Source organism: Oryzias latipes, chromosome 15 (assembly GCF_053564925.1).
Source record: "Oryzias latipes strain Hd-rR chromosome 15, Olatipes_Hd-rR_3.1".
NCBI classification, from domain to species: Eukaryota; Metazoa; Chordata; class Actinopteri; order Beloniformes; family Adrianichthyidae; genus Oryzias; species Oryzias latipes.
Window position 1 is genome coordinate 3,857,597 of NC_136251.1, and position 12,601 is coordinate 3,870,197.

Genomic DNA, 12,601 nt, shown 5'->3' on the forward strand with positions numbered 1-12,601 from the left:
CTCTGTACTGTACTGCTTGCCAAATCACTAACTTTTACTATATGTGGAGTATACCTGGGGGCAATCTTGTATTTTTCATTGGCAAGTTTTCACGTTATTTTAGCATTCTTCCGCAGCCACTTTTCTAATCATTTCGTCGTTAAGGCTTGATTTTGGTTAAAAAGGATAGAATTTTAATCTTTAAAAACAGCTTTCCTTGTTTAATGTCATGGTTTTCAGGCGAGACAGACCCAGACGCTGGAACTCAGAATGATCAGACAGGTAAGTGACTTGGTAAGTGAGTTTTAATCACAGGAGGGGTTGATGAGAGTAATCCATTGACAGGGGGGAATCCAGACGTGGCTCGTGGCGAGGCTGGAGGGATCACTGCGGCTGGAGTGCTCCGAGCTCGGTTCAGGACGGCAGGTGAGTGACGGCAGACTTCCACACAGGTGACCTTCGTTGGGTAAATCCTGAGACAGAGAGGCAGAACATGAGAGCAAGGCAGGACAAAGACATGGGACTTGAGCAGGCTGACCAGGCGTAGTCACCGTTAGGAGTTAACGAACTGGCGTCGATGAATGGGCTGGATCTCCTTAAGTGTAGGCAGGTTGATGAGATGAAGTGGTCACAGCTGGTGGAAGTCAGGAGCAGAGCTGAGGGGGCGGGGCTGACCGAGGCACCGTGACATTTAATATGATCTTTGCATACTATTATGAGCAACAATATGTTTTTTAAGGCAATTTTTCTTTTGTTTCCCTCCAAATCCAGTTTTGGATTTTAACATCTGTCATTTTTAGATTTACAGAAGAGTTTTGGGGTCTAATGCCTGACAATTTCTTTCATTAAGATAACTTCTTCACTTGTATGTTTGACTTTGTTTGGCTACTTTTGAGAAAATGTATTTGATACATTTTACATTTTTAAAGCTACTTTAACGAGAAAAATGTTAATTCCATTCAAATGTGAGAATCAGATTTTTTTATGGTACGCGGATTGTTTTTGATCCTCTGATGTCACTTCCTGTCTAACATGCTTTGGGTGATCAACTGCCCTATTTAGGTCAGTTTTCCTCAGACATCCCAAGGAACTGATGTACTCTTTGTCTAAGTTTTTCCTTCACGTGCAACAAAGAAGCGACAGGAGATCAACCCATCTTGCAGCTTTAGGAACAGCTTCTGTTCCACATCACTACAGTATGAAGTGTTTTGTGTTTATTTTTAGTGTAAAACAAGAAGGACACTTTTATGAAAATACATCTTTTTCTCGACATCCTGGTTTCAATACACACAGATCTATGATCCCACGGAACATCGTTACACTTTATTACTCACGTTTTTACACACTTACAGATTTGTTGCAAATCAAGCTTTATCATAATCTTTTTTTTTCACGAAGATGTGCTCTGTGGAAACAAACTAACTAGTCACTGCTGCTCGTCTCTGTCTGGGAAAATAAGCCACATCCAATACTGGGGTGGCAACAATAAGAAACACCTCTGCCGTTCTGCACAGCCAGTCTAATTTACTGAGCGTTTTTAGAAATCTAAAAATTTCCAGTGTTGCTCTTCTCAGGTAGAACAGCACTTCCAAATTTCACCTGGTAGATTCTGATAAGCCTGTTGTTTTGTGTACTGCAACACCCCCTGGCAGACTCGGCTTTTTACAGTAGAATGTGTTCATCTGCATTTCAGAGCCTCCTCCAGAAGAAACATGGGGAGGTTGTTAAGGAGGCGGTGTTGGTGAAGGTTTTCATTCATGCAGATGACGTTTTGATGTTCAGTCATGACAATTGGACTTAAAACCTTCTTTAAAGTTTAGTTACCATGACACAACTTTAAAATGTAATTTAGGGAGGTGAGACCCTAAGACAAGGTCAGTTGCAAATATATTACGTCACAGCAAAAAACACAAAAATCAAGTAGTGATAAACCCAGGTGTGTATTTTGGAAAGATTTGATACATTTTATAAGAACTCATCTATGTGAAGATTATAGATTATTTTATGAGCAAATTATTTTTGGATATTTTACACAGGGGAGACTTCATGCAGAGAAAATATATGTAGTTAATTTACTCATAATTATGGCTAAATACTTTATACACAAGTTTAAATATGCCAACAAAAAAACAGTATTTTGTGTTTTTCAGAAAGAAATGGTTCTGTATGTAAACAGTATAAAATTCTCCACTAACAAATAAGCTGTCAGAACAGTTGAAACATGCTCGTTTATTATGTTTTTTTGATTTTTTTCTTCATTTTCCTGGAGAACGTGAAAATTGTATTTTGCACACAGTGTGGAGTTTTGTGTTCGGTATTTTGTATGTGCAATATTTGTTATTAAAGTTTAAAAAACTAAACGAAAACTAAAAAAACTAAAATAAAAAATAAACCCAGGTGTTTTACTGCTTTACCTTACAGCTGCATCAGAATGTTGAACCATCAATAACAAGTCAATGCGATTGAACGATTACAAATGCAATTTAAAAAATCTTGAAATTCCCTTCCACACTTAATGAAGATGTCCAAGTTGTGTCTTTATTGTATATAACATCAAAAATATTAACCAAGAGAACGTTAGCAACCAAAGAGTGAGGCAAATCAGAATACAGGCTTTGTACTCAGAGACAGACAGTTGAAAGCAAGAACAACTTCATTCTTACTGTCAAAAACACCAACATAAGAGCCTCTGTGCAACAATCCAGGGTGATAATGGAGAAGTTCTAAAATCAAAATACAGTGAGATCAGCAGGGAACATATGCTGAAGCAAGAGACAGGGACATGACAGAGAAACAGACAGACTAAAGAAAGACTGGGTTAGATACCAACAGACATAAAAACAAGGACTGACACCAGCAAACCACACTAGAGAAACATCCCTGATCATATAGTGAAGTACATGTTTGAGCTGTCTCACACAGCAGGCTGTCAGAGCCTGGCTCGCCGGTTCTTCTCTCAGGGTTTCTAACCTTGTGGATCCAGACATTCTCTCTTGATGAAGAGTTCAAAGAGATGTCCTTTCCAACCTGATCTTTAAGAGCTCCAACTCCTGCTTTTCTCACTATCGATTACAGGATATTTTTGCATTTCTTAACTGCTACTACATTTTTTGGTCTGCAATAGGTTGGGCAAGACATGGAATGGATATAAAATACTTTGGCCCTTACATCAAGCCAGGAAAGCGCTGTTTAAGTATACAGCACTTAACAAACGACCAGTGTTTATTACTTTTAATTGAAAGAGAAGACATTTTTGAGCTGAGATATTACATTTGCCATTTTTTAGTCAAATTAAAACATAGAATAACTGCCTCCTATAGATCTGAATTGGCGACCACCAAAGAACAAACTTGAGCTCACAATCGCCCTCTTCCGTAAAGCAGAGCTACTACCTGCCTCACCTTCTGTCAATTCATTATGTAAGGGTTAATGTCCGACGAAATATGCATCATAACTTTTTAACGCATGCCGTGGAGGCCTAAACCGTCCGACGCGTTTAAACTTCCGTGAAGTGTGTTATAAAGTGATAATGCACACTCAGAAGGCCATTAACCCGCTTATACCATGATCACTTATCAAAGGAATAAATATTAACCAGTTTTTAGTTAATTCTTGAGTTGGATTGCTTTCTTCACAAAAAGCGGACTAGTTATTACATGGTGCAGCGCCTTGTCATGGCAATGTAACAAGGCGCTGCACCACCACTGCAGGCAAGATTTGGCGATATAAAGCGATATATATATATATATATATATATATATATATTGATCTTTCCGATGGGTTGAATAAAGCATCAGTTCAGAGAGAAAGTTCACCTCTTACCGACCGTTCGTTTTTGTCCAGATGATGAAGATAAAGTTTGTTTTAAAGAAGCCAGCACAGTGATACAAAACATTTATGCTTTGTGACCAGAACTTGTTTTACGGCATGCGGCTCGATGCGTCTCATCACATTTTCTATATACTGTACCTCATTTCATAGTATTTTCCCTCTTAAACCACACTCAAATCCATCAGAGGGTATTAAAATTAAATAATAATAAGATTAATTTGGCAGTGTGTGTGTTTTGATGCTTCTCCTGACACATAAATGACTGCCAATCATTTGCGCGGGTTACGCTCAATGCCGGAAGAAATAGCTAGACGTTTGATGTGCGTGCAGACCATTATCTTCATGGTTAAAATGGCTTAATTCAGAGTATAAAGATAAACACAGAACGTTTCTGGAAAAATGGGAAGATTCTTACTTTTTTATTGAACAGAATACCAGGTCACTATGTTTATTATTATGAGCTTTTGTAAGCAGTAAAATAGTTCATGGCAGAAAAGAACTAAACGTATCCCGGAGAAAATGAAAAACTCTTCCTGAACTGACACAAATTGGTCTCCTTTATTAACAAGTTGAAGCTTTTCAAAGTGCACATTCAAAACGGCCATCATGCCACTTTCCTTCTTTGTGGAGCTCACAGCAGAAAGCTGCAATCAGAATGAATAAAGCAGAACGTGACGCTGCTGGATAGAAACTTGACTTTGTGGTTTGAGGACCTGCAGCAGAAACGACGCAGATCACTTTTCTCATCCATCCTTTAATCCAGAGACTGACTGACTGAGATCCCCGTTTGTCACTGATGAGGCAGCGAGTGAACTGGAGATGATTGAGCTGAAATCTCTTTGAAAGAAGGCCCTGATCCGTTTTGGAGAACAGAAGAATCCCCGTGTGTAAAAGAGCTGCTCTCAAGCTGCTGTGATGTTCTCCTCAATATATGTTTGTGAGTTTCTGTTTATTACCTTGAAACACGTGAAATCAAGGCATCAGTCCGTTCTGACCGACACTCACGTAAAGGAACTGATCAGAGAGGCTACAACTGAATATAAACCTGATCTGCAGAGGATTACTAGAAACCAGAGAAATCCCACTGAGATCATCATCCATCACTGCAGCAAGGTGAGAAATTCTGAGATGTAGTTTGGAAAACACACATGACTGAGCATGCTGGTGTGAATATTTCAATATTCCATCAATTATCAGTTTTTCATGCAAAAAGTTATAAAAGCAAAATGTTTTACTTAGGGTTAAAGTTAAATTTATGCTTCACATATCTGAAATGTAATGTATTTAATGTGTTTATTGTGAATATGAATTATTCAGACACCAGAAGGATGCCCTGCCCATAAGTTTGTGTATTTGTTGGTGTAAGGGTTATTGAAAGAGGAATGTTGAGATGCAAAGAATTACCAGTTAAATACTGTTGGATGAACGGTGAAATATTCAGTTTTATCATCAGAAATCTGACTTCAGAGGAGTCAGTGCCTCACCAGCCATCAACCTCACTGCACGTCACTGAGTAGTTGTGTGTGTCAGAGAGAGGCAGAGAAAAGAGTGAGAGAGAGTGTGTGTGTGTGTGTGTGTGTGTGTGCGTGTGGGTGCGTGCGTGCGTGCGTGTGTGGAGGGGGTATCTGACCTCCAGGGTAGTCGCTGTGTTAACTCTGGCTAAGCTGCATTTGATGTGTGTATTGAGGGTGGACACTTTCCTTGAAATAAACACAAGTACAATACTAGCTGTTGTGTTGTAGGGACAGGAGTGTGCTATGGAAAATAATATGGCTTTAATTGCATGTTTGTGTGTGTATGTCTGGGCAGGTCAGTGTGTGGCTCTTTGACTCTCACAGTTAAAAATTTCGGCTCTTGGTGTCAACCTTGTTCGCCACCCCTGACCCCGACCATGGTATAACTCAGAATAATCAATGGACAAACACGATAAACATTACTTATTACATGGAAAGTGAGGTCAGATAATACAAATTTCAAGAAAGTATAAAAACATCTTAATTAATAAAGGATTATACCGGAGCTTTAGGTGTTTAACGGTTCATTTTAACAACGATTCAATTAGGTATTTGTGGTTGCTGATTCGATTCATGGTCGATTGTGGTTCATTTTGAACAATCCGATTCTCTGACCTAAAGTGGATCCAGATCATCTTCATCCAAACTTGCAGCAGTGAGACTCAGACAGAAATTCCTGCTACTGAACAGGGAAGTTTTCCAGATTCTTGGATTTCTTCCAGATCATCAAGTGGAAATGAAATCTGTGTCCAAACAAACAAGTAAACTAGAATGAATGTCAAATCCATTCACATGTTAGTTTCCTAAAGTTCACCACTGTTGTTTTTCCACATCCAAAGAATCCAAAGGGAATATTGGATGGCAGGGGTGGGCAAACTACAGCCCGCGGGCTGGATCCGGCCCGCCTCCATGTTTGGTCCGGCCCACTGAACAATATCAGAGACCCGTATTTTTGTATTTTTATCTGGCAACAAGATTAAGACCTGCATAGAACGTGATATTTTCTTCCACCCCTCTGCAGTCTGTGCTCCAACCTGAAACCCTCTAAAATCTCTGTCAAACAGAACAGAAGACAGTCTTCCCTTTCTACGTCACAGTTCATCGGTTTATCTCATTCTTTAAGAGCGATTGTGCTGCTTTTTTTAAACAGCGCACCCTGTTCTGTGTTCTGATTGGCTGGAGACCTTGTCAATCAATCTCCTCCATGCCGTGTTATTTCTTCCTGACTTTTTGTATTTGAAAATCACAAAAAGATTTGTTTTTTTGCGATTTTTTTATTTCATAAATATTGTTATTTTATTAAAAGAATCATGAATGAATGAAACCTTATCCATATAGCACTTTACAACTCCCTTAAGGTACCAAAGGGCTTGACAATAAAAGAAAGACAAAATAAGTTTAGAGTTATAGAAGAAAAAAAAAGAGTTAGAGTGGCCCTCACAAGAAAACGTTTGGGGACCTTCTCCATCATCCATGTGGTGTTTGTTGTTTTTCATTCTTCCAGTCATTTAAACACCACATGAATGCAGCATATCTGTAAGTTTTACACGAGGTACATCAAGCTGTTGGTGCAATTGGCTCTAAATTGAGAACAAATGTTTTAACCTAAAAACTCTAAAATGCTCTGTTTTATAATATAAATTTAAATCCAAATGTTTTTCATCCAGATTCCATGTTATTTCTTTATCACTCCACGCTTCTGCTCCTGGACCGACCCTTCTATCCAATTTTAGAACCTTATGTGGCAGAAAATAGTTGCCCACCCCTGCTGGATGGTCACATGACTTTATTCAAAGTCTTCCCACACAATGGACTGGAATGATGGACTGATCAGTTTCTGCTGACATCACATGTGTGTTGTCCGCTGATGCACTTGTCCGCTGATGCACTTTGTTATGCTAGACATGTCAAATAAGTGGAAGAAAGACTGCAGATCCAGAGCAGCAGGTTTCTCACTCTCCTCTGGGATCTCCACAGCCTCTAAACCTGCAACGATAAAACAATCACATGTGTCCGTTGGTCTGCTGCATGGTAACATCTTTGAACCAGACAGAAATGCTTTAGCAGAGAAACAGAGTGGAGTTAAAGTCATATTTGGTTAGGAGGTTTTTTTAAAGTGAGTTTCCTGCTGAATCAAACCAGTTCCTTTGAAGAAGATCCACAAACAAAAGAGACTTTCTCATGACGAATACTTATCAACAAAATACGATGAATCACTTTGTCAGATTTTTAAAATGATCATCAAAATACTCCTGGTGTTTGGTCCTGCAGACTCTTCCTGGTTGTGGGAGAGAGCTCCACCTTTTTCCAGGTTCTCCTCTCTGATCCTGTGGGCGGGACGGATCTGGAAATCCCCATCGGAGCAGATCTGACTGAATTTGAACTGATCTAGAAAAGTTTTGAAACATATGTATAAAAAGCCGTGATCTGTATAGTCAGATCAGAGGATTTGGTAATTGTAATCTTGATCCAAAGTTTTAAAATACTGATCAAATCCAGTCGTTTACCAGTTTTTCTGCTGTCATGAATGCTCATGATCTTAGAAAGAATATGTTGCAGTGGTTCCATCAAAAGTCTCTGAAGCCAGCTGAGGTGGTGAAAAAAACAACAGAAGCACTCACAGTAGAAGTGGATGAGATTGTAACAGAACTGCCAATGCTGGATCGTATGAACTGGAAACAGAGTTAGAATGGGAAAACTGGAGCTGACGATCTTCTTCAGCCACAACCAAGTTTGATGAAGTGCATAACTCACCATATGTACGAAAACTCAGATGATAATGTTAGAAATCACTTTCCTTTAAGTTGTAGTTCTGCTCAGAGTCAGATGCATGCTAATGAACGGGAGTGATGATGCACAGCAGTCTGCACGGCTGCTTTTCTCCATGTGTGAGTGTGTCGCTGCATGGCCAGTCTTTGGATGTTTGGTGCGCGATGGTCACACACACAAATGTATACATGGAACTGTACTTCAAACCAATGGATGGAAGGTCTGAAGTGTGGATTACAGCTACTGAAGCCATCCTCCTGCCTCTGTCATTTATTCACACTGTTCACACACTAAATAACTGCAGCATTCTCATCCAGGCCTTGAAGTAGTGCTCTGAGTGTCACTCCCAGGTTTAGAGTGGTGTCTTTGGCTTTGATTAGCCCTGTTCCACAAGAGGAAACGGTTCATGGAGTCAATAAAGCGTTGAGTGCAGAACCCTCTCTGGACAGTGACCTCAGCCTGAGAGATGCGGCTGGGATTCTTTTCAGTGCAGAGGCCTTGGTTAGTACCACTGGTTTGCCAACATGTAAAAAAAAGCCATTGGTGAAATAGTCAAATCTGAATCTTACCCCCTCCTTCCAGCCCTTACACAGGTGGGGTTCAGGTGCACCTGTAAGACGGTGCTATTTGATTCAACTAGAGTATTTTATTTTCCGTCACATTCATGAAAAGCTCAACGGTCCAATCCGACTGGAGTCATCAGGCAGTGTTCCACCATCATAGAGGAGGAAAAACAGCTGCTGTGTCCTGCGGCACAGTTTGTTCACAGAGATTATACAGCGCACCTCTCCAGTGCTTGACAAGGCTTTGCTGTCTCCCACACATTTCTGGATAATATGGCAGATTTACTAATCTGAGACAGTGTACGTCCTGCCACCTGATCAGTGGCAGAAGCTGATAACAGCGTCTCGGTGCGAGGGAGACACACATTGAAGAAGAGACACAATGCATTTGAGCAGAGGGGAAAGAGTGGAGTGAATCCCCAGGCAGATGGCGCATGCATGATAGATGAGCAATGCAAGGCAATGCATTTGGTGCAGGCTGAGACAGCCGGCTTCACACATTGCGGTGTTGAGATGAATCTTATGTTAATGTCCAGTTAAAAGCCCTCAGCAACATCAGTCACTGTAATGCAGTTCACTAAGAACATGTCTGACTCCCAACTTGAAAGAGTCAATAGAAATCTAAGAACAGGAGCACACCGTTTTTCTGTTCTATTTCTACAGGCACCTCATTGTGTCAGAGGAAACACAGAAATCTATGTAGGTGTGGATGTAAAATATACATATTCAAAGATTGATCGCGCACAGAGAGTAACAGCAGTATCAAATAAGAACAAGGTAATGTTCGGATGAGAATAAAGCACTGGCCGCACATGTTTAGAATATTTGAGCGAACAGGCAACTAATAATAATCATAATAATAGAAGCACGTTTAGAAGATTCTCTCGCCCTATGCCACAGCTTTCTTTTTTTTTTTTTTTAAACAGAACACGCCATTTCTCCATGTCTGAATTATTTTTTCCGACTGAAAGTGTGGCGTGAAAGTGTGGTGTAAACATTTGTTATTGGATGGTTTTCTGGGTCCATGTACACGGTTCAATTCTCATCCGATCAAAGACATTTTGCACATGGAACCAAAGCTAATTTTTAGTACTTTATTCCTGTTTTTATTTTCAGTTTAAATCTGTTTTTCACAAAAAGGGGACTTTTTAATATATTGTGTGACATGTTGTTATGGTAACAGCCTTTAGTGTAGCGGCAAAGGAAAGGGAGATATATGCTGACGACATGTTAAATAAAGCATCAGTTCAGACAGAAAAAGTTCACCTCTAACTGCTTGTTTTTGTCCAGATGAAGCAAAAGTTTGTTTTGAAGAAGCCAGCGAAGTGATACAGAAAATTTAAGGTATCTGACCAGAACTACTTTCTTTGGTGTACATTATCACCGTGGATTATTACTTTTTAATCCTGTCATAACCCTTTTGTGTCTAGGGGTACCTAGGGGGGCATAACATAAAAAGTAAAGTTTTGTCACCAAACTTCAATTAAGAAAACACCAGAATGTCTCCATAGAAATATAACAAATTTATTTACAAATAAATAAACAACCAACATTAACTAAAAGTGAAGCAAAAAGGCTTCAGGGTGAACCAAAGCCAAAATCAAACAAAACCCCACCTCACTGATACATGTCATCTTACCTGTAAATGAAATAAAAGAGAAAACAAAGACAAACTCTAACCTCCCTGGAGTAACAAAAACAGGAGAAAACAAGTACTGAAGAAAATGGCAGTTCACCCCTACAGCTTCACTTAATATAACTATAAACCAGAAAAATAAACAGAGTGGACACAAAACCACAAAGTACAAAATACTAGAAACCACCAAGTACAAAATACTAGAAACCACCAAGTGCAACACACAACAATACAGGTGGAGAAGAGCGCCAAGCTGCAATGGAAACATGTTGCAGCAAGACTCCCTTCTCACAGACTGGAGGTCCATGTGGTGCTTTTAAAGCTGCCTCCATCAGCTTGGGTCCAATACGAGCCACGCCTTCATGCACCACACCTGAAAACACAGAAGTCCCACTCTGATACAAAAAGAAAATACACAACACACAGAGGAAAAAGAAATCCAAACCAAATTTGGCCACAGCCGTAACAATCCACACCCAGCAGCCAATCAGAATGGAGGATTCACCCGGACCATAATATAAATTGCATTTAATGTATTGAGCTGACTTTTAACAAATGGATTTGAAAGTCTGGAAAGAGTTAACGGGATTATAGCAGAAATGTTTGTCATTTATTATATGTGGGATACATTTGGATAAAATCCATCAATCAAATAACTGGTAATTATTTGTAAGAACAACATAAAGTCCAGTTTTTAATCAGGTGCGTTTAGGATCCGTTTTCAACCAATGAAAGACGCCTGTGTGTTTAGTCTAGGGGTCGGCAACCCATGGCTCCGGAGCCACATGTGGTTATTTCATCCTTTTGTTGTGAGTCCCTGTGACTTTGGAAAATAATGAGTATTTGATAATAATTAAATTTTATTTTAGTTTGTTCATCTGCTGGCTCCGTACGAAGCGTGTACCACGTCAAAACCAGCTTCCTAAATGAGCTCGTATTTATCGCGCGAGAACTGCAGAGCTGATAGCAGGAGGAAACACGCGGTCCGGAGTGATCTTCTGCCGGGAACTTTACGTGCCGCGGGGCAGAGAGCAACTCGCTGATGACAGACTGAGAGTTTGCGCCAGTGTTGCCAGATAGAGTCACAGTTTTCCAGCCCAAAAGTCATCTGAAAACCGCCAGACCCAGCCAAAAACCACCCAACACAACTTTTGTTGATGTTTTTTTTCCGCACTGGACTGATTTAGCAAAATAAAAGATTTTTCTACATAAAAGATAGTTCAGACTAATAATAAAATGTGTACAATATTGAATATTTCTTCAGCGGGCCGCCTTCTTCCATTCATTTGCTTAACCCGCTCTATCCCCGCTATAACCTGCGTCCGGCTCTTTCATCCTTGTGCTGCGCTCGAGCGCCCCGACTACCGTATTTTGTGCTCTCTGTGTAGGACACACTGAGGAGCGCGGGGGAAACAAATCTCAGCTGCAGAGGATGTGAACAGGTGAACAGGTAGAGAGGAAAAGCAGGTAAAGAGGCGGAGGAGGGGCTTTGGCTTCAAACTCTGTCAGAGAGATGCAAACACGGGCGTCAGATTCAGACGCAGCTTTCCCTGCAGGAGTTGAAGCAGAGACTTTCCCCCGGGATGATTTTATGAACTCAAACTTGGAAACATGATTACCAAATAGAACTCTTCAAAATAATAAACCTGATCTCTCCACATTCTCAGTGTCTACCATGCATTGATAAACACATCGCTCCATGCAGCGATCAGACCAGAACTTCAGCTGGTGGCTCCTCCCAACGAGGCCGCGGTATCATCCTTTTAAGAACACAATGTGCATTTGCAGCAACGTATGCTTCAGACGATGTCCGATTGGGCAATCTACATGTCAATCAAGTCCCGTACTTCTCAGTGAGGATTTTGATTGGCTGGTGGATTTTTAAGAAGTACTTTTTTTTTAATCTTTTCTGGCCCGCGATCTACACTCATGTCCTTGAAGATCGAAGTAATGAGCACCTTTGAATAATATATACATGCATAATATATATAATGATGTCAAAACGGGTTGAGGCTCCGTGTGCTTTCTTTTCATTAGGGGCGGTCCCAAATGGCTCTTTGAGTAAAAAAGGTTGCCGATCCCTGGTTTAGTCAGTGTCCTGATCAAAAATACATTTGGTTCTTATCGGCTGAGTTCTTTCTGGCAGATTGTTTCTGCCGGTCCCAGGATGCATCTGTGTTCATATGTCACGATGACAGCAGTTTATTGCAGCACTCCCATCATGTTTTTTCTGGACTGCAGCCTTACATCACCTCTGCCAGTTAGCTGCAGTCCCCACAGCTACAGGAAATCACAACAACACATCTGTG

The 12,601-nt window shown here is 40.4% G+C and overlaps 1 protein-coding gene and 1 long non-coding RNA gene across 2 annotated transcripts in view; one reads left to right on the plus strand and one right to left on the minus strand.

Moving 5' to 3' along the window:
• Positions 1-12,601, plus strand: part of LOC101156601 (gamma-aminobutyric acid receptor subunit pi) — a 130,588-nt gene that overhangs the window by 32,475 nt on the left and 85,512 nt on the right. The gene's annotated exons all lie outside the window — the stretch shown is intronic.
• On the minus strand, positions 267-666 carry LOC144984186 (uncharacterized). The gene is made up of 2 exons (XR_013647888.1): positions 531-666; positions 267-452 (listed from the first exon to the last, which is right to left on the minus strand). It is a non-coding gene; the product is annotated as an uncharacterized LOC144984186 (long non-coding RNA).